This window comes from Dioscorea cayenensis, chromosome 4 (assembly GCF_009730915.1).
Source record: "Dioscorea cayenensis subsp. rotundata cultivar TDr96_F1 chromosome 4, TDr96_F1_v2_PseudoChromosome.rev07_lg8_w22 25.fasta, whole genome shotgun sequence".
Classification (NCBI taxonomy): Eukaryota; Viridiplantae; Streptophyta; class Magnoliopsida; order Dioscoreales; family Dioscoreaceae; genus Dioscorea; species Dioscorea cayenensis.
In genome coordinates, this window is record NC_052474.1 from 3,868,219 (window position 1) to 3,889,346 (window position 21,128).

The following is a 21,128-nucleotide window of genomic DNA, read 5'->3' on the forward strand; positions in this document are numbered from 1 at the left end:
TGGAAGTTACGTATTGCTCTGCGTGTTTTCATGCAAGTTTAAGCCTATATTTACCTTAAAAAGTGGTGCAACTCTTCATGCAATATGCTCTAAATATATATAAGCAAGCATTAAAAGGGCACTCAAACAAGAACAACAACATGTTAAAGAGCAATACCATCAAGTAGAAGGAAGACTTAGTTGGTGTGATGAGTAGGAGGAACTACACTATCAAGGTGGCAGCCTTTAAGGAGAGAAGCAAGGTTTCTCTTGAAGATAGGTTTAAAGAGAGAAGTGGCGACCAAGTCCGGGTTATCCGGCTCACAAGTTTTCAAGAAAATCCCATGATCATTCGATAAGTAATGCAAAGAAGGGAAGAAATTCCACAGATAATTAACTAACCATCTCAAGTGGTTTCCCCATAAGATCATGGAGCTCACCTCATTACACTCCCACTCTTTAGAAAACCCCTTGCCAAAAGTTTGACTTCCTGTGATATTATAACTCATGCAGAAAAGCACCTCACCTAGATTCACTAATGGATTTTCATCTTGAGAGCAAGAATGCCTTATACTCATGAACTCCATCTACTTTCACTTCAAAGGATTACACTCTCTTTCTAAAGAGCTCCTAATATTCAAAATTTCAATTGTCTCCAATGCTCACCAATTTCCGCACCCGGAATTACATCTCTCTCTCTCTCTTCTCTCTCCCCTTCCGGTAAAAATGGGTAGAAGATGGGAGTGGCGGCTAATGTCTTGCTCAACATGCAACCAACAAGATGGCAACAAAAATTCCACCATACAAGGCTTAATTAAAGGGTTTGTATGGAAAGAAGGCCAAGAATCTGGTTGAAATATTTTTTACAAATGAACAGGGACAAAAAGCTAGGGCCCACAGGTTGTATGATATTTCATCTAAGAACTCACCAAATTATCACCTCTATGTCTCAAATCAAATTAATAATCATGCAATTGGTGATCAAGCAATCACAAGCATTAAGCATAGATTTAAATATCCAACATAGTATTGAAACAAGCATCAATTAAATTAAACAAACATAAATTTAGGTTTTCATAGTCTGGCTACATCGTAGCCCTAGAAAAAGTATTTAGAATATAATAATTGCAAAGATCGACATATTAATAAGGTTCATAATCAAATAAACAAAGAAAAACTAAAAACTAAAGCCGGCAATGAATCCGCACCGAATCTTCGCCTCCCCGGGTCGATTGATCTCGAAATTCTCCCCCACTCTTTCGCCTCAACCCCTAGCCCTTTTTATAACTTGAAATCGGGTAGCGCCTAAGAGCTAAAGACCCTGTAGTACGCTTAGCGCTTATAGTTTCTGCTTTTGCGCGCCTTTATGTTGTAGCGCTGATAAAAATGTAATGAAAAGAAGGATAAAAAGAAACAAGACTGAAAGGCAAAAGTAAGTGAGAGGTAAGGCAATCGATAGAAGTGGGGTACTCGGACAATGCTCCCTAGATTTTTAGTTTTGTTTGTTTCATCTTTGTTGAAACTTTGCTCTTCATTTCTCTAATTTTGTGTGTTTTTACCTGCTCTTCTTTCTTCAAATCATTCTCTTTCTTTCCTACAAAACAATAACAATAAGATTAGGAGTAAAATCGATCGGTTCAAAATAATTTAATTTAATTCATTATGAGTCAGGTTTATATATTGAGTGTAAATTATACTGGCTCATAAAGAATAGAAAAATGTATTTTTGCCTATACTTTTGTCATATTTATAATATTGTGTCATATATAGAAAAATAGTTAAACCACTTAAATTAAGATAAGAGTAAAGTGTCACATTTTACATTCTTATTATGGTACGTGGACTCATAATTAAGTTTTGTGTACATTTTGAATGTTTTGAAATTTGATAATCAAACATAATGATTATAGATATGCATGGCATACTAGCTAGCTACTTAATTTAAAATAACATTTTTAAATGGATACATTTTATATTGAAACTAATTAATTTTATTCCAACTCTTCATGATTATCAGGAAATGTTTTATTTGTTAGGTAAAGTACAAAATATAAGAAACACTCTTAATGTTAATGAAAAATCTAGAAATTAAGATCTTTTATGTACCAAATTAACAAACCATTAAATACGGCTGAAATATTATATAATATAGTTGTGCTTTAATTTTAGCCCTCAACATTTAAACAGTTACATGATAGTTTAAATATTATAACTAATAATTTGGATTACAAATGCAACAATTCATTTAGTTCAAAAATAAGTTTTTTATTTTTAAGTTGAAATTGAGGGGTTTTTATCTTCTAAAATTTTTGAAAGAAAAAATAGATGATAGTTTCTTTCTCTGCTTTTCCGCGCTATAAACTTTCTCCAATCCTCCTTCTATCTTCTCATTAAATTCATTCATAAAGCTATTAAGATATTCTTTCTCCTCTCAAACTAATGGCTGCCACCATTGTTGGCTTTGATACCACCATCTGTCAATTTGCGTGAGAGTAATAGTTATCGCATTGAACATCTTGGTGCTACAAAGCTCTTTCCTCAACTTCTCACTCCTGTTTTGGAACATAGCCATGCTAATCTATTATTAGCGTAATTAATTGTCATGTATCTAATTTAATAAATATACTTGAATATATATATATATATATATATATATATATATATATATATATATATATATATATATATATATATATATATATATATATATATATAAAAGCTTTTGATCCCATCAACATAAAATTTTGAGTTTATTTGTAAAAAAAAATTGAGTTTAATCGAATCCAAATAATGCATTTGGTTTTACATCTAACAATTATTATTATTATTAATATTATTATGGACAAGATGATTAAGATTAAAACCTTCAATCTTTGATGGATTGAAATTTGGTTTATATAGTTAATTATGTTGGAGTTGTGCTAGTGAACATAGGTTAGAGAAGTCTTCATCAGATGTGGCTATATAGTTTGAAAAATTATTTAAACCATTTAGTCTCGCATACAAAATTGTTGGGGGTTTGACTTGAAATGCAACAGTGAAAACTGCGGAATTTACTGTAGTAATGTTAATGTAGCACTATAACGCTCAATCGCTCACTATTCACATGCGATCGTATGCGGTCGCACACTCTGCCCGCGAAGCTCACCGGCAACATATGCGGCTGGTGGCGCGCGCGCACGGCTGCCGCGTGAGGTTTTCTCGCCCATCTGCATCGTAGCAAAGTCAATGTAACACTGCAGTACTATATCACCGGCATCGTAGTAAAAACATCTGCTCACTTCACGGGTTCATGCGCTCCAGCACACCCCTGCTGAAATTCATCAGGGCGATCTTGTGCGTGCCCTGTGACGCAGCTCCGCGATAAGTCGCAAAAACCTTCAATAGCTTCCTCGAGTCTTCAATGCTCCTCCCAAGGGTTCTACAAGCCTTCAAAGCTTCAAAAACAACTCATAAAATGTTATCAAACCCCCTCATTCATGTTAGAATGAGACGAACAAACATACAACAACACAAGAAACAATTTTTAGAGTGAAACCCTACAAAACGAGGGAAAAACCACTGGGACTCCTTAGAGCCTCTTAAACATGTTTTCCACTATGTTGACTTATGGATAACACCAAGTTCTTTCTAGCTCACTAGAAGAATACATGCAAAGAACATGAATTTGACAAGACAGCAGATTCAACACTCATACATCATCCATACACTAGGATGGTTCACAAAAGGACCTAACGAATGAGAGTCGAGGATCAAACCAAAGGATTAGGAGAGATCCCAGCGATTTAAGCCTTCCAATCTCGCTTTCCAAGAACCCTAGCTCCTCCTCTCTTCCTTATTTTTCCCAAAAACTATAAATAGTCACCCCTCCATTCTCATCAAAGATGAGATCTTTTACCCTTGTGAAATTCCCTTCAAGCCCTCCTCCATAAGTCAACATAGCTTCATAATAAAACCATGGGCCAACCCAACAAATGGCCGGACCTCAACAAAAATCTCATTATAGCCGGTCATCGAGAGTTAATGTGTGGAGTTTTGATCAGCGTGATTCTTCCTCTCTCTGTAATTTTTCTCGCTCTTTGATTGACGCTGAAGCCAAATTCTATTTATAACTAAGTAGATAAAAATTTATGAAATCACTTAATTAAAGGGAAAAATTCATCGCTCACCCCTCGTAATTTTCAAAACTTCCCAAAAACCCCTCCTACTTTTTACACACCCCGGACAAACCCTTCCCATTAGTGTTTAATTTCCCTTTTACCCCCTACCGCTCACTTCAAATGGGTCCATGTTGTGAAATCCCATTTTTGGCCCTTTGAAAATGTGGGAAAAGAAAAGCGCCAAATCACATCATGTTCAACCTTTTCAAGGGCTTTCTGCTTGGTTTCTGATAGACAATGCCTAGGAGTTGCATTACATCTTGTTGTTCTCTCATTCGAGTTGTTCAACTCAATTTTGCCGGTTTCGTAATACTGGTGAGAATCTCTCTCGTCATACGTGCACTATTCAGCGTAGTGTTTATTACTGGCAAACTCATTTGTGGTAGTCTCGGTGAAGTTATCATACCAAATATATAAATCGGTTTCTCCAATGTAAAATGAAGTTGATTTCCATCTGATTGGTCAAGTGTACTTTCCATCTTCAAATGAGTCAGAGTCGATTTTATCTGTCGAGGATGCAGCATGTGCCATCTGTCGTCTCCGCTTGAAACGAGTTCATTTCGTCAGAAAGTTATTCTCGCTTATGGTCATCTATTTGTATATTTTTAAATACCGCTTTAACTATTTGCTATTATCCGCTTAAATATATTACCAATATGTTTAATAATTGTCATCTCCGCTTAACTTTATTTTTACATGTATAACTATTCATATTAACCTCAGAAATTCTCAAAGTCTCACGGAAACGCTGATCTTTTTCGCTTGATCCAATTGTCGGCGGTGTGGCAAAGTATGGTATCCCGCATAAGAATTCAACTGACGGCATTAATTTTACGCACGGTAATATAACATATCCGAACACCCGCTCGCTCGTCATCAGCCAATGTCGGGTCCATCAGGCGCTTAACTTTTTCTCTGACATGAGAGAGTCACCGCCAGTGGATTTCGCACCATACAACAACAAGGAAGAACCCTTCCCATGGACAACCACCCTCGCTCGCCCCTCATCATCATCCTCCTCCTCCTCCCTCCCTTCCTCCTCGCCATCCGCTTCCCCTGTATGATATTCACCGAGTCGATCTAAAAGTCAAAGATCAACTCTATCTCGAAAGTGATGTCTCGTGATCCTCCTTATCTTGAGAATCATCACCAGAATCACGCGAATAGTTAAACTATTTTTCTCGCCCAAGCTCGAAATACTCGACATAATCACCCTCGAACGCAGAGGATTCTCCAATGCTGGACGACGGCAAGCAATTGCTGCATTTCTGACTTGGGTAAGAAAAGAAAGTTTTCACTTATTGTGCGATCATGAGGATTCTCTTAGAGGAGGGAGATCTGAAACATCCATTAAGACTGGAGTTGATATTTATCACTCGAGACTTTTGTTACCTGCTTAAGAACATTACGTCAAATAGACAACTATTATGTTCGTGTTTAACTATTAAGATATTCTCTTAAGTCGCACTCATGACACATCGATTTAATAGACGTTTTCATGAACGTGTTTGTTTAACCTTTTTAATGTTAGACGTCAGTGCAGTTCAAGTTGATGCAGCATGTTATGCAACCAGCTGTGAGCATCTCGAATGTATGTATACTTGTTTCGCTTTCACGAGGGTCGAGTCGGAGTGTCCAAAGTCCCGAGAAGACGTCTAAATGTTGTAATGTTGTAAATGTTTTATAAATAAAACGAAACAAGCTTTATTTGAATGTGAAATTCTGAAATTTAAATGTAGACCTAGTAAAAACAATTTGGGAAACAAAAAGAACGCTATTGTAAAACAATAGAAAAAGTTAAACAATACTCAATTTAATCTTTAAACAACGACAATCGGTGTTTAAAATACGAAAGATGTTTTAAATAGCGACCCAGTAGTCCCATCTTCAACGGATGCGAAAGATTCAATTTAAACAATAACTATATTTTAAATGCTTAAATCACTATATTTAAAACGTGAAAGCATTCAATTTAAACAATAACATATATTTTTAAACAGTTAAATCACTATATTTAAACGGTTTACGTATTATTTACATGATATGACTTTTATTTAAACATGTAACCGTTATTTTTAAACATTATATGTATCCTGCTTAAACATAAAAAGCTTGACGCTTAAACATGATACTCATGTCGAGCGATGACAATATGTCTTCATCGCGATAGTTGACATATATTTCCCTTTTGCCCTCGATGGAGGGAAAATACCGCTCCAATCACATCACGCCTAGTCTAACCTCTACTGCACTTTTTGGTCTTCATCGCATGGATATATATATATATATATGCACTTTTTGTTTGCCTATCCGACCGGCCGCTTGTTGTTTACATCTTATTCTTCTTCATCTTCGTCTTATTTTTTTGTTCTTCATTTCATTTTGGTTTCGTACGATTTGGTTTTTCAAACTGATATATTATGGAGAGTTTTTGTGATATTGCTAGATTCAACTGGGAGGGAAGAGTGCTAATGTTCACTACGTCTATTCTGGAGTTGGTGTTAAATGAGATACGTGAGCTTTATGGGGTCTCAAGTTTCTCTTTCGTCAGTATAAGTTCATCACACCGTATGGATATAAAACGTTCGTCCAATAGAAAAATGATGTCGACTTCCAATGGATGCACGCCACGCACTCCATCTTCAAATATGTCAGAAGTTGATCTTGTTGTCGACGTAAGACGTGCCATTGGCTAATCCTAATGAAAACGAGTTTTACTCGTCAGAAGTTCCTTCTCTTTATTTGTTCCAGCTTGTTTGGGTTCATTAGTGTTTAAATACGTCCGGCTCATCGGTTAACATCTTGTACTAGTCGCTTACGTTATTCTAAGAATCGCTTAGGTATTTAATTTAACGCTTAAATATTGTCATTATCACTTAAACATTATATTCTCCGCTTAACATATTGATCTTTCATTCGACCGAAGTGTCTGGCAGAATTCAGATTCTCGCGAGTGCCCCTGCTCATCCCTATGGGCGACCTCGACGCGTGGATGTCTTCCTTCCTCGCCGATCATTCTCGTTCTGCTCGCTGGATATCGACAACGCTTGACGCGTGTCGACCCATAAGGTCTCAGTGAATGTTGATTTACACTTAACATTTAGTGTTACCCTTTAAACATTCTCAATCTTTGTTTAATTACATTTGTCTGACTTTAAATATTAATGCTTTCGCTTTAAATATTTACACTAATGTTTAAAACATGTTTACGAATTATTTAACCATCACCGCCTCTTTGTTTAAACCTTATTTGCTGTGTTCAAGTTGATGCGCATGTTATGTGAACCCAGGGCGTGAGTAAGCTTTAACAAATGGGAGACCTACTTTATGCCCCAGACATACATCTCGAAGGTAGAGATCATTGTTGAGGATAGATCGAAAATCTTCGTGTTGGTCATTGTGTGATGATCGCTACGGCTGATCGACTCAAAGGCAAAGAACTCACGTAGATCTCGCCATCGAACTTGTTCATGTCGAAGGTGGCAAGTTTGTGGTATCCCTTGCAAACACGCTTGCGCCGCAATAACGCGTATGCACACCAACGTCCATCGATTTATTAACGGGTACTTCACCGTCGACAATTACAAACTGGCATATAAGGAAGCTATATTCCCCATACCCGACGTACTGACACGCCTTCATGACGGAAATCGGGAGTTTTGCTTGCGATCACCGTGACGAGAAGGCAGCCCCGGGCGCCTCAGACGAAAAGAGGATCGAGTCACAAGTGTTTGATGTCCGCGAAGTTATATTGCAGCCTCCGCCATGGATCCCCACACAATCGTAGATCTTGCGAATGAAATCGCTCACGACTAGGCATTGTAAATAAGCCAACGATGACTGTGGAAACATTGTGTATTGATGGGCAACTTTCCATATTTAAACTCTACTTTACAATGAATGCATTTATTTAAATAGAGATGTTGTTATTTTAAACTGATACACCGTAATTTGAAATATTTCAAACCGATGTTTAAACGATATATGGTATATTTAAAACAATGAAACGTAAATGTACACAATTACAACGTAAATTAAACAATGAAATGAAACCGAATGGAATTTAACCTCGCTTTTACAATTGAAAAACAAACAAAATTTACATTGAGATATACAAGTCATGTTCTTCCTAAAAACCAAAAACAATGAATCGAATGTCCAGTGTTTACATTCGAAAACAAAATCGACATTGAGATATACAAGACATGTTCTTCGGTCACAAAAATTTAACCCCGCCTTGTGACGACTCCCCTTCTCATGGACGCCCTACCGCCTCCCTCCTAAGTATGCGGGTAACATACCTTAATCTCGAGGTAAGGAACGCTCCCGTCATGCGGTAGTCGTAACTTCTCACCCCAAAGTAATTGCTCGATAAACCGCATGACGTAGACGGCGAATCGACGCTTCCTTGTTTTTGGCGCGGTTTCCATGTCGGCACAGAGTGGGTACTTTTGCCGTCACCGATCACTAACTCCATATCGACACAATTGTCGAATAGATTCCACTGTCGAGATATGCAAGTTGAGATTAGAATACCGATTAAATACCAAACACTATTAATCGACATAGTTAAAGAACTTACCATGTCCAACGCTGCCTTTATCGCATTCCTGACATGAAAGAATAATGCCCTATATTCTTGTTTATCATTGTCAAGGACGACGACATGGAAGTGGCTATTCATGATTATCGGAGGATGACACTTTGAACTTCGTGCAAAGTTGCGCACAGCATCCCCGACCATAGCCATAATTGTTTTCATGTGCGCCATCCCCGCTTTGACATAAACAAACAGAAGTGGTCCCGGGTGATGAGGCAGCGCTTGTAAGGATATGGCTCTTTTCGCTCACGACTTTTAGTATTATGCATACGAAAAGCTGCCCATCACATCATCTCGTGACCATCTTCTTACCCCTCAAGCAGCAGGTACATTTGTCCTCGTGGTGCCGACAACGCTCATTCTTCCACACGATGAAAGTCGAGGTTAAACGATAATGTATATAATAAGACCATATCAGTAAAATGTTTAAATGATATTATCAATTGTTAAATGATATTATATATAATTAAACGTTATAGACAAATTAAATGGTAACATAAAAGACATTAAACACTATTAGAAAATCGTGAAAACATTATAACAAAAAAACTTTTAAACACTATCATAAAAACTTTAGACTTACTCCGTCTCATGAGCAGACTGAGGAAGATCCTCATCAACTCCTCGCTCAGATTTGTTAAGACGAGACATGCCAACCCATGGGAATAAAAAGCTTTTCAGCCGTCCCGTCCCATTGTTGATCGGCCTCGATCATCTCTCTCGCCGCTTCGGTCGGGTCTTCGGGAGCATCGCCGCTGCACCTTCACTTGTTCAAGCACCGCCAAAGATCTTTCTTCGATGCGAGGACGACGGCAGCGACAAAGATCAACCGCATACACATCCTTACATGGTTGTTCTTGTCAGGATTGCGCCCGGCTTCGACGCGGGACGACAGGGCGACAACATCAACCGCAGATACATCCTTACATGGTTCTAGTCATGGGTCGGGATTGCTGTCCCTCGCTCGATGCGGTAATCGTCGCTCACGGCCACCAGCAATGCATTCAACGATCTTCTCAACCGTGGGCCATGACGACAAAGATCATCTGGGAGACACACCCTTAGCTTGTTCTTGATTTGCAAGGATTATGTCCATCTTTGATACCGCAATCTCGGAAGCCGGTTCCACCGGGTCCATCGATTCATTAAGAAGAGACTTAACGACCTTCTCAACCACGGCAACGGCCACATCATCTACGATGTCCCTCCACCGTCACGGCTATAGTCATCAACTGCGATGACTCAAGAATAAACGATCACCGATGGTGTTGCTATTGTTTCATCGTCACCCGCATGCAGGAGACAGAGGCGTATTGTTCTCCTCTTTTCGCAAGTCTCTTCGAATGTGGCCGTCTTGAACGACCTTCCCGATGATGTCATCGCTGCCAAATCCCGACGCCTCGCTCGTCCCGGTGCTTCAGCCTGAGGGATGGCGCAATGCGGGCATGAACGTCCCTTCCAGCCGCTTCAACACGAGCGACATGCCGAGGAAACTCGGTTATCAATATCCGCACGCCTCGGATAAGAGTTGCTGCGACATCTTCGCCTAATGTCGCCGGCTGGGCCGCCACTGGGTCGGAGGGGGTCCATGGTCGAGGGGCTGCCACAATCGGAGGTACCGCTCACTGCCGTGGTAGGGGGTTGCTGAATCCGCCGGGTGGGGAGGGCTTCTCCTGGCCGAGGATCGCGGCGCGCGTGGGCCTGGAAGTAGGAGAACTACGCCGAGCACGGCACGATAGAGGCCGCCTCTCATCCCGCCTCGAGCAAGTGGTTCCCGAGAAAAAGCATCCATCCGCTCGGCTCGTCCCTAATAAATATTTCTTCTTCAAAGATTCACGAACCAAACTCAGAAACTAACATATGTAAACCAAACAATTTTCAGCGAAATCATTCATTTTAAACTATAAAAACTATATTTAAACAGAGTGGTTATATATTTAAACGTTATAGAATATATTTAAACGGAGAACAAAATATTTAAACCAAGTATTTAATAAGTTTTTAAACGTAGAATACTAAAGTTAAACGCTAAATAATATGTTTAAACATTAAAGACTTATGTTAAACATCGTCCATGATTTATTACCTCTTTCCCATCGAGCGATCGACAAGTCGGTTTCTACCGCCGCTTGCTTTCCTGTAAGTACTTTCACCCGAAGCACAAAGATCCTTGGGATCTCGCCAAAACCGACTTTCTTTCCCCGCTCCGTCACCAGAAACCGGACGTTAAGCCGACCGAGCAACCCTTAACGTATCTCGTGTTGGTCTTCTTCCCGACAGATCTATCTTACACTCGGGCGGTCGCCAGGAATATCCTCCATAAGCCACTGTCAGGCCGTCGCGCTCTACGCCAGATCGCTCTACGGTCGGTAGTATCATCGACATAATCAATGATCCAGCTCGAACCGAGCATGATGTATTTTGGGAAGAGGATCGCACTCTATGAGGTACACCATCGTGAGTTTGACAAAAATTATCTTCTTCTCCCTCCGTCGAACAAGTTGCACCAGAGCGTTCTCGACGGAGTCTCTCGCTCTCGTAGGTTTTTCGATAGATACCTCCCTTCAACGCCGAGCCGGTTTTCTTCTTCTCAAACACGATCGGCTCGCCATCGCAACGTAGCATCAAGAACGAGGGCCACATCTTGAGGTCTCGAAAACTCAGCAGCTTTCCCCGATCCTCGAATTTATCAGCGCACCATCGCATCTTTGCAAAAGAGAAATCAAGAACGGTCCTCTCGGTATATAGCTCCCACTCAAATAACGTCGCAAAACGGTGTCCTTCTGATGATCTCCCGAAAGGTCGAGGGGTCATGTTATCTTTCAATTCACCTAAGGTCTCCACTCACCTGCCAAATAGCATCGCCCATTAACTAGGTCGACCGCCATAATCACAAGCCTCCGATAATAACAACACATTCAACATGCAAGATTCACAAAAGTTTAGCTGAAATATAATGTTTTAAACCAGAACCTCTCGCTTATTAAACAGAGATATCAAAATTGTTAAACGTAGACCCAGTTTTATTAAACAGAGACAGAATAGTTAAACAGTAGACAACAAAATTTTAAATCAGAACATCTCATTTCTTAAACGTAAACCCTCATCTCAGAAACTCGCAACCATATCAAACGAAAGGGGAAACGTACATTATAAATATTACACAAATCATAACAATCGAAAAACTATTTCAATAGTGTATACAAACGAAAATGCAAAACAAAAACAAAACCCTAGCCGAGAAATCTCCCCGCAAGACTAACAAAAACCCCAACCGAGAAATCCCCCGCAGACTTCAATATCTTCCAACAAAAAAACATGGAGCACAAAACAAAACCGAAAAATCTTTCTTTGTAATGTAACAGCTAACATAAAACCATACTCAATACCTTAGATCGCAAACCCGATGAAAATGCCAACTAGTCACGCTGGGGACTTCTCCTTCGAGATACCGATGGAAAGGGAAAAAGTCGATGAAATGCTAATTACAGAGGTTTCACGGGAGAGACAACTTCGGAGACGACTTCGAAACGGAAAAAGTCAAGACGCGAGTCGAGAAAAAGCAAGTAAACTGCTCCAATAAATTGCCTCTCTCAGTTACCCTACGTAAAACCCACCCCACTTCCTCTCAAACCGCCGAGATGGTCAGCACCACGACTCCCCCACGCAAGGGCATTTTTCGTCCATAAAATTTAAAACTCACCCGCTCACATCCGCTATGCTTTGGGGTTTCGAAAAACATGAGTTTAAAAAGGAGGTGTTTAGAGATTACAAAACTAACGTGTATTTTTTGGCAATTTTTACAAACTTAGAGGGCTGGCAATTTTCACTTAATTAAATCTTTGTGTCTCATACTTGTGATATAGATCGGCATGTTTTTTTCTTCTTTTCATCTCTTTATTTATTTTTTGTGATTTTTGAAAAATAACAATTCTTTTTCATAAAAATAATAAATAATAAATAACAATTCCCAGTTATGTAAATAGTTAGTGTTAAACATTTATAATTTAATCGTATTTAATTTGAGGAATTTATCTCAAACAAACATATGAAATATCAATTAATCAACATTGTAGTTCAATTAAAAAAAATAAATAGTGATCTCATTTACACCAACTTTTTTTTTTTTATAAAAACACAAAAATATAAAATTCATAAATCTATGTGAAATATTATTTCTTGTGAGAGAAACAAAAGATCATAATAAGAAGTTATTGGCTTATAAGATTTATGAGATTCACATGTGACATACGTAAAGCTTTCATAGTAATAGAAATCTTAGAAAGTGCATCTTTGTCAAATTAAATGCCAAAACTTTTTCTTATATATATATATATATATATATATATTAAATGTAACATTATATATGTACTCTGTTTATGGTTATGGATGGAATACAAGGGTGATGTCTTTTTAAAATTTTAAAAATGGTAATAAAAATTAAAAATTGGATGAATGGTGGTGATTAGAATTGTTGGATGGCCCAACTCTTGGAGGGCCATCTCAAATTTGAGGTCACTTAAAATTATTTAAATAATAAATTAGTTGAATTTTAGCAAAATTAAAGCTTTAGATTTCATAAATAAATGAGTTCAACGTATATTGAATTAAAAATAAAAGCCAATTTGATATAAACTAATTTGCTTCTTTCTTGAATTTCTGCAGATGCGGAGTCCCATCAGTAGGAACCCTCAGATGCTGCTCAGAGGATCAGAAGTTTCCTTAACTTCCTGAGCTCTAGATCAACCGACCTCGCTAGTGATTCGGTGCACACCTCTGGTCAGGAGTAATCTACTCTTTTTGTTGCTGGACAGGCATGTGTCTCTAGATGGTTGACTTCGCCGGCTCGGCTTGTTATCTTTACTCTCCTTTTTTGTCTTTTCTTTCAGTTTTGATATTGTTTTCCTCATCCCTGGTAAGGAAGACGGTCTTTTATGTTTTCTTATGTCTGGTACTTTGTTTTTTTCATCTGGACTTGGTGCTCTTTGTTTCCTTCTCTCCTTTTTAATAAATTTGTGGTTTATCCACTTTATTCAAAAAAAAAAATTGATATAAACTTTAATTTAAATATACAATTTTTTTTATAAATAATTATAAATCAAAATGTAAAAAAAAAACTCATTTGAAAAATATTTATAGATTTCTATATAGTTATATATGAAATATGAAATGTTTGAAAACGTACACATGAAAGTTATTATAAACATTATATTTATTTTTTGAAAAAAATTACTTATAAGTCCCTCGGAAGTTTCAAACTTCTACTCGCAATCCCCTTTGGCTTTTGAAAAATTCCATTACATTTTTTTCATCCAAGTTCTTTTTTTAGTCCCTATCGCTTTGATCCTTTAGTTTAATGGCATGTGAAAAAGTCCGAAATGCTCAATACTTTTTAAGTGGAAAAAGTTAGTGGAGGTTTAATGGTTCCTGTGTATTTTGTGTTATGCATTGCCCCACAGGAAGTCCTCTCAGACAGCATGAATGCTAATGTTAAAACTTTTCTCTCCCAACATTCTCCTACTGGGGTATTCAGTATTGCGGGTGTCGAAGGAGGAAGAGAATCGAGTCACATGATATCGATGCCCGGAATTTACATTGTAGTCGGTGCCATTAGTCTAGACATAATCATTAATCATGTAATGCAGTCAAAGCGGACTGAGCGGGTTATGTATAATGCAAGTGGGGTTTATTTATACTTTTTTCTTACAATGAAAGGTTTCTGTGTAATATTATCCTAAATTGTGTATATTTTGTTGTTGTTGTTGTGTATTACCTATATTTGATGTTTATTTTACATATGTTTCCTGTGTAATATCTACGTTCGATGTATATTATGTACGTTTCATGTGTAGTATCCATACTTCATTAGTATTACTTATGTTTTATGTGTATTATCTGTTAGAAAGTAATCGATCTAATCAAATTAAAGTTAGGAAAAATCGTTCTAATGACTATCAATTACAATTAATTGATATTTAAGATTAATCATCAAGGATCAATAACATGAACACATGAATATATGTGAAAGATCATGTTACCTCACAGACATTTCACAAGTGCAAAATCGTCCAACGCACACACAATGTTCTCGAACTTTTCACCCTTGATCCGAAGAAGTGATGGCTTCTTTTGCTCTAAGCAACTAATGTGAATATTAGGGATTTTGCTGTAGCCGTCTTTTGATGGCAATCACAAATTAATTTATTGAAAAATCTCATATCACATATTTATGAGGAGTATATATTCGAATAAGGTTAGAACATGTAGGGTGGACCTTTTGGATCACTACATCTTTAGCAAATTAGTCCATACTAATTTTATAATCACAATCTTATCCATCAACAAATTGCAATTTAATCCAAAGATTAGAGATATTCATATGTGAGACCCCCAATATAATATTTTACATATTAGTCCCTCAATCAATAAATATTCTATATAAGTGGGATAATTAGACCACCAATGGCACTGCCGATCTCCACTTATATGTGTGTTTATTTACACTATTGGACATAAAACAATTTAAAAAATATATATAATAATATATATTTTATATATAATAAAATACTTTTAAAAAAAATTAACTGGCCGGATTTTTATCCAACACATAAGAAACACAATCTACAATATTCTCTCGTACAATAGGAGTGATGGATCCCATCTTGGATGACTAAAAACCTTCATGTATTTATTATATAACCCAACGTGTCCGTATATAGCCTGCAATTAGCATCACCGGTTGACACTATCAAAGTAATATAATTTATTCATAAGATTTAATAACATCCTTAAGTAATAAGAACTTTCTTTAACAGAATAACTCTTTTGTTCTATGACAATATTTGGCCTAAAAGTTCTATATGGTCCAGTTCAATATTTGTCAACTACAAATATCCATAATGTTACTAAGAGTTTCCACTTTAGTAGCTAAAACATACCACTCTATCACATATAGTAGTACAACATGTGACAACCAATAATGAATACAAAATTATATTTTATCTCATAGGTTGTGAACTTTTGGGTTGCAAGGAACATAGATAACATAATTATATTTTATCTCTATCATTAATTTGATATCTATATAATGCAAGCTCACAATAATATATTATCAAGCATGAATAATACAATACCCATAATTATGCGTGCAATGAAATAAAACTATTTTATTATTAAACAATAATTAAAATTGGCTTTGTAGGGCATACTAGTTTTTCATTATCTACGTTTCATGCATATTATTTTTATTTTATTGTTAAGAGTTTCATGTTAGTGTGCATTATATGACTTTTTTGTGTAACAGTCGGATTCATATACAAATGTTGTCTTATAAACAGGGGAAAAAATAAAAGTACTTATACTATTATCTACGACCATACATTAAGTGTCAAATGTAGGTGCGGCGTTTAAGTCCATTTTGTTATCTGTCTTATACCCCACCTCGACGACGATGTTATCTTCTTTTGTAGCATCGGTCTCCTCATTGTTAGCACCGCCTTACCCAGTAAAGCCCTTTTTTCAGGGAGTCATCTATATAGGTGGAGCGACCTCCTTCACCGCAGCGTTCTCATATATCCCCAGCAAAACATCCTTCTCATCTGCAATGGGAATAATTTTTCTTCGCATACCATCAATGAGTATTCATGTGACGTAACGAAGGCGTAGGAATGGGATGTATGAGGTATGCCCAACGCTTCCAGAAGTTACTCTATATAACGCATGCAAAATACCGGACAGTTATCGCTTCCAGAATTTTGTTGGGGACAGTCCCGTATATGACATCCTCCATCATATATAATGCCTGCTCAGCAGTGAATTGCAGTTTTTACATAGCAAACATCAAAGACCGCGTGACAACAACACGCTTCTTGAAAGCCAATGGATTTATCAACAATTCTTTTTGTCGCTAGCTGGCACAAGTTTAAAGAACTGCAAAGTAAACACACAACAAATAAAATGTCGTCAACATATCATACACAGTTATATACACATAAAAATGAATCACTACACATTAATTACATTTTATACACAAGAAGCAAGAATTTTACACATGACACTGGGAATATACACAAGAAGAAAAGATTCTACACAGGAAGCAAGGATTCTACTCATGAAGAGAATTAATAAAGTAATAATTAAGGGCGTTTTTTTTTTTTTGCAAAAAAGGTATTTTATTGTTTGGAGGATAATAATGTCATTTCATGCATCTGGGTTTGTGTTTCTCCACCCAGAGGTAATCAGGTAATTTCTGGCCCCATTTAACCCCATGTTTAATACCTTTGAGGAATATGGATTAAAAAAAAATAGCCTAATAAAAGAGGGACCTTGAAATAAAGTGCAAACTTTGAGGGATTTATTGTGAAAGTGAAAACTTTTCAGGGATTTTTAAGTACTTTTCTGTTATTTTTTTTAACTATTATTAAATCATAATAAATATTTGAATGGTTTTCTTTCATCACACTTCTTATATATATTGGCACGTACATTCCATTGTCCAATTAAAGTGCGAAAAATTCATAGATAATATAAAAAAAGAAATCAAAAGGAAAATTTTTCCATTTTATATAATAATGGTTTTATTAATATATTTAAAATTTAAAATTACACATAAACCGCAAGTTCAAACCCCATGCTATTAGACATGGCCACGCAGTTGAGAACCGCGGTTCCAGTTCGAAAAGCTTGAACCGAACCCGATCTCCTCAAAGCGAGGTTTTGGCGGTTCGGTTCCGGTTCGGTTTTCGGTTCGATTCAGCGGTTTTGGTTCAATCGGTTACGATTTGCCGGTTACATACGGTTCGGGTTTTTAAACTAAATAATTCGATGAATTCAAATTAATTAACACAAAAAAATACAAGAATTAATTTAATACTAATATAAGATAGTAGGTTAAGTTAGTAGGTATACTAGTATACCACAAGGTTTCAATGTTTTATTTATTTTTGTTGTTATTATTTTTAATGTTTATGTATGTTATTTGTTTTTCTTTAGGAATTGTTTTTATTTTTATTTTTTCTTTTTCTTTTTGATTTCTAGTATACTTATATAAGTTGCATAGTTTACAAATTGAAAATCTTGGGAGTTTTATCTATATATTGGAATATCTATATATATATATAAATGATCAACAAAATCAGGCAAATTGATATATATATACACATATATATTCATGTTTATTTTATTTTATTTATTTATATATTTTTAATGATTCAAATGTTTTTCACATGAGAGCATTTTTACTCGAGTATATTTTTCATTTTATATAAAATAAATATAATTTAATATGAACTACGTTAATTTTTTGTAAGTTTTCAAAAGCGGAAGATATATAAAAGTCTAGTCTTTTGTTTTTTATATTAAATTATAAAAAAATAATATGGAAATCTACTAAAGAATTGAATATTTAAGTACTTTCTCGTTAATTAAATTATTTTTGATAAATCCATATTTAATTTGTAACTAATAATTTGTGGCATAATCAATTAATTATAACTTATCCTCTTGCATGAGTATAAAGTTTCGCATAGCACGATGCACATATAAGTTGGACGAATGTCACAAATCAGACCTAATCGGCTAATCAAGTATTCAGAATCAGACCTAATCAATAATCAATTTGGTTAATATCTTTAATTAATTATTTAAAATATCTTTAAACATGCAATTACTTAATTAATTACTAATTAATGATATTAACAAAATAAAAACCTAATCATAAATGACGTTATTTATATAGTATGACATTATTCATATTATATTTATATAATATAATATGAACTTTTGTTTTAAACCTTTGGTTGAACAGTATGTGGAAGCGCCTAGGGTTGAACCGCATATGGAACTCAGCATATGGAACTGCCGGTTGGAACTCGCCGGTTGAACCGCCTGGGTTCACGGTTTTTAAATTTTGAAACCGAAGCGAACCTTATATGAAGGTTCCGGTTCCGGTTTTAGGACGGTTACGGTTTTTCCGGTTCCGGTTCGGTTCCACGGTTTCGGTTCAAAATGGCCACGTCTACATGCTATGATTAAAAAGGCCACACACATCCCTGACATGTAGTTTATCCATATTTATTAAAAATAATAGTTGTCCCGGTTTTTTATATTTGTCACATTTTAAAAGTTTTTTTTGTCTTTTTTTTTTTTACTTTCATACTTTGTTTATTTAAAAATTTTATAAAGTTTTTAAATATTAATATTTTTTTAAAAAAAATTATCCTTTACATTACATTGAACTACACATTTAATTTAATCATATTTTAATAATTTTTTTTGAAAAATTAATATAATTTTTTATAAATTTTAGATTTCAAACAAACTTTAATTAATTTTTTTTAATTTATCTAAATTAGTTAAAATGAATAAGTAAAAATAATAATAATAATAATAATAATAATAATAATAATAATAATAATATCACACAACAAATAAAAGGAATACTAATGGATATTGCCACATGTGTTCTCATTAAATAAAATCAGGTTGTTTCTGAGGGAGGAATACTTAGTTGTGCAGTTGTGCTCTGGACCACACTTTGCAATGATTTGATTATATAAATATAAATAATTGAAAACTTTAATGCTTTCACAGTTGAGTTGATGGTGCATGCCATGCTTTTTGGTCCTTGATGAATTAATGCTTCTTCAGCCCCCACTAAACTAAAACTCATTGAATTATTTATTTGGAAAGGTTGCAAACTTGCAATAGTGGGATTGCACCAAAAGCAAAATAATAATAATAATAATAATAATAATAATAATAATAATTGAAGAAGAGATCATATGGATCACTAACTTATGATTTATTTCTGTTTTTGTTTTATAATTTAGTGTTGTGATCATTAAATTATATATAAGGTGTTTTAATTCATTTGCGATTTTTATTTTTAAAACTTTTTAATTTTGTATATTTTTTATAAATAGATAAATTATAAAATATATTAAAAAAGAACAGTTACAAAAGATTGCACTAACAGATAAGGATATTAAAAAAATAATGAAGAAAAGAAAATTGAAAAAACAAATTGACCAAAAATAACGTGAAAAATAAAATAGTTACTAATTGTTTTATTCATAGACAAGGATAGCACAAGCACTATATTACAGCACAAGAGGTTGACTTATAATATAAGTGATTATTTGATTTATATTCGATATTCAATAGATAATACAAAAATTTTATCTTAACTAAAAATAATTTTATTTTTTATCATTTTCTAATTGACATAATGATTGTACCATGATTTTTGGGTAAAAGAAACTTATGAAGTTGAGTTATAAATAATTATTTTTTATATCATATTTTTTATTTTATTTATAAAATAAATGGATAACAAAAAAAAATTGTATTTTACCCCACTTCAAATTTTTGTATATCAAACAAACTTTTAAAAAATACATCATAACAGGCCACTTATTCATATAAGCACCTTTTAGATTAGCAGTAAACCTGAGTATAAAATGTTGTAAAAAAATAAAATAAATAAATAAATAAATATCCAAGAAAGTTACTCACGTTTGATTCAATATATTTACTATTTTTTAAATTTTTTATTTCTAGTTTTTATTTATAAAATTACAGTAATAAAATTTCAAAATAATAAATAAATAAATAAATGCACTTCTATAGTGCTATATTTGGCATATCTCTAAATTTGTCTATTTTTTTTACAATGTTTATTGTTATTATTATAAATAAATAAATAAATAAATTAGTTTATCATAAATTATGGATTTCTTTACCGTGAGACTAGAGTTTTTAAGAACTTAGTCAAAATCCACGATTATTGCAAACCAGAGGTGCATTAATGAAGATAAAAAAATTAATAATAATAAACAGTGAATTATTAGCATTCATTGTTTGATGCCATGTCATCCCCATTAGTGTGTGCGTGTTTTTTTTTTCCTTTTTTGTGTGATCTATTAAATAATTATTTTTCTTTAGTTATAACTTATAAGGTAACTTTCTTGTCTCCTTCTCGTTCGGTTGCTTTGACCAAGGTTTTTACTTTCTAGAAAATATATACTTTAAATGGAGATTAAATTAATGTTGATGCTTTATATATTGTTTTATCAAATATAAGACAAAACATATGGATACTAGCGGATTCTCCCTGTTTCCTATCAAGCATCGTCTAGATATTTGTTTTTTTTTTTGACTAACGACCTTCTGAAACAATTTGATGTCTGTTTTCAATTAGATGATGATAATAATAATAATAATAATAATAATAATAATAAGTGGAAATTACCAAAAAAATCCTCTAAGTTTGCAATATTGCCAAAAACACCACGTTAGTTTTGCAATCCCTAAAAACCCCTTCCTTTTAAACTCTATGTTTTTCAAACCCCCAAAGTATGTAACGGATGTCAGCGGAGTGATTTTTCAAA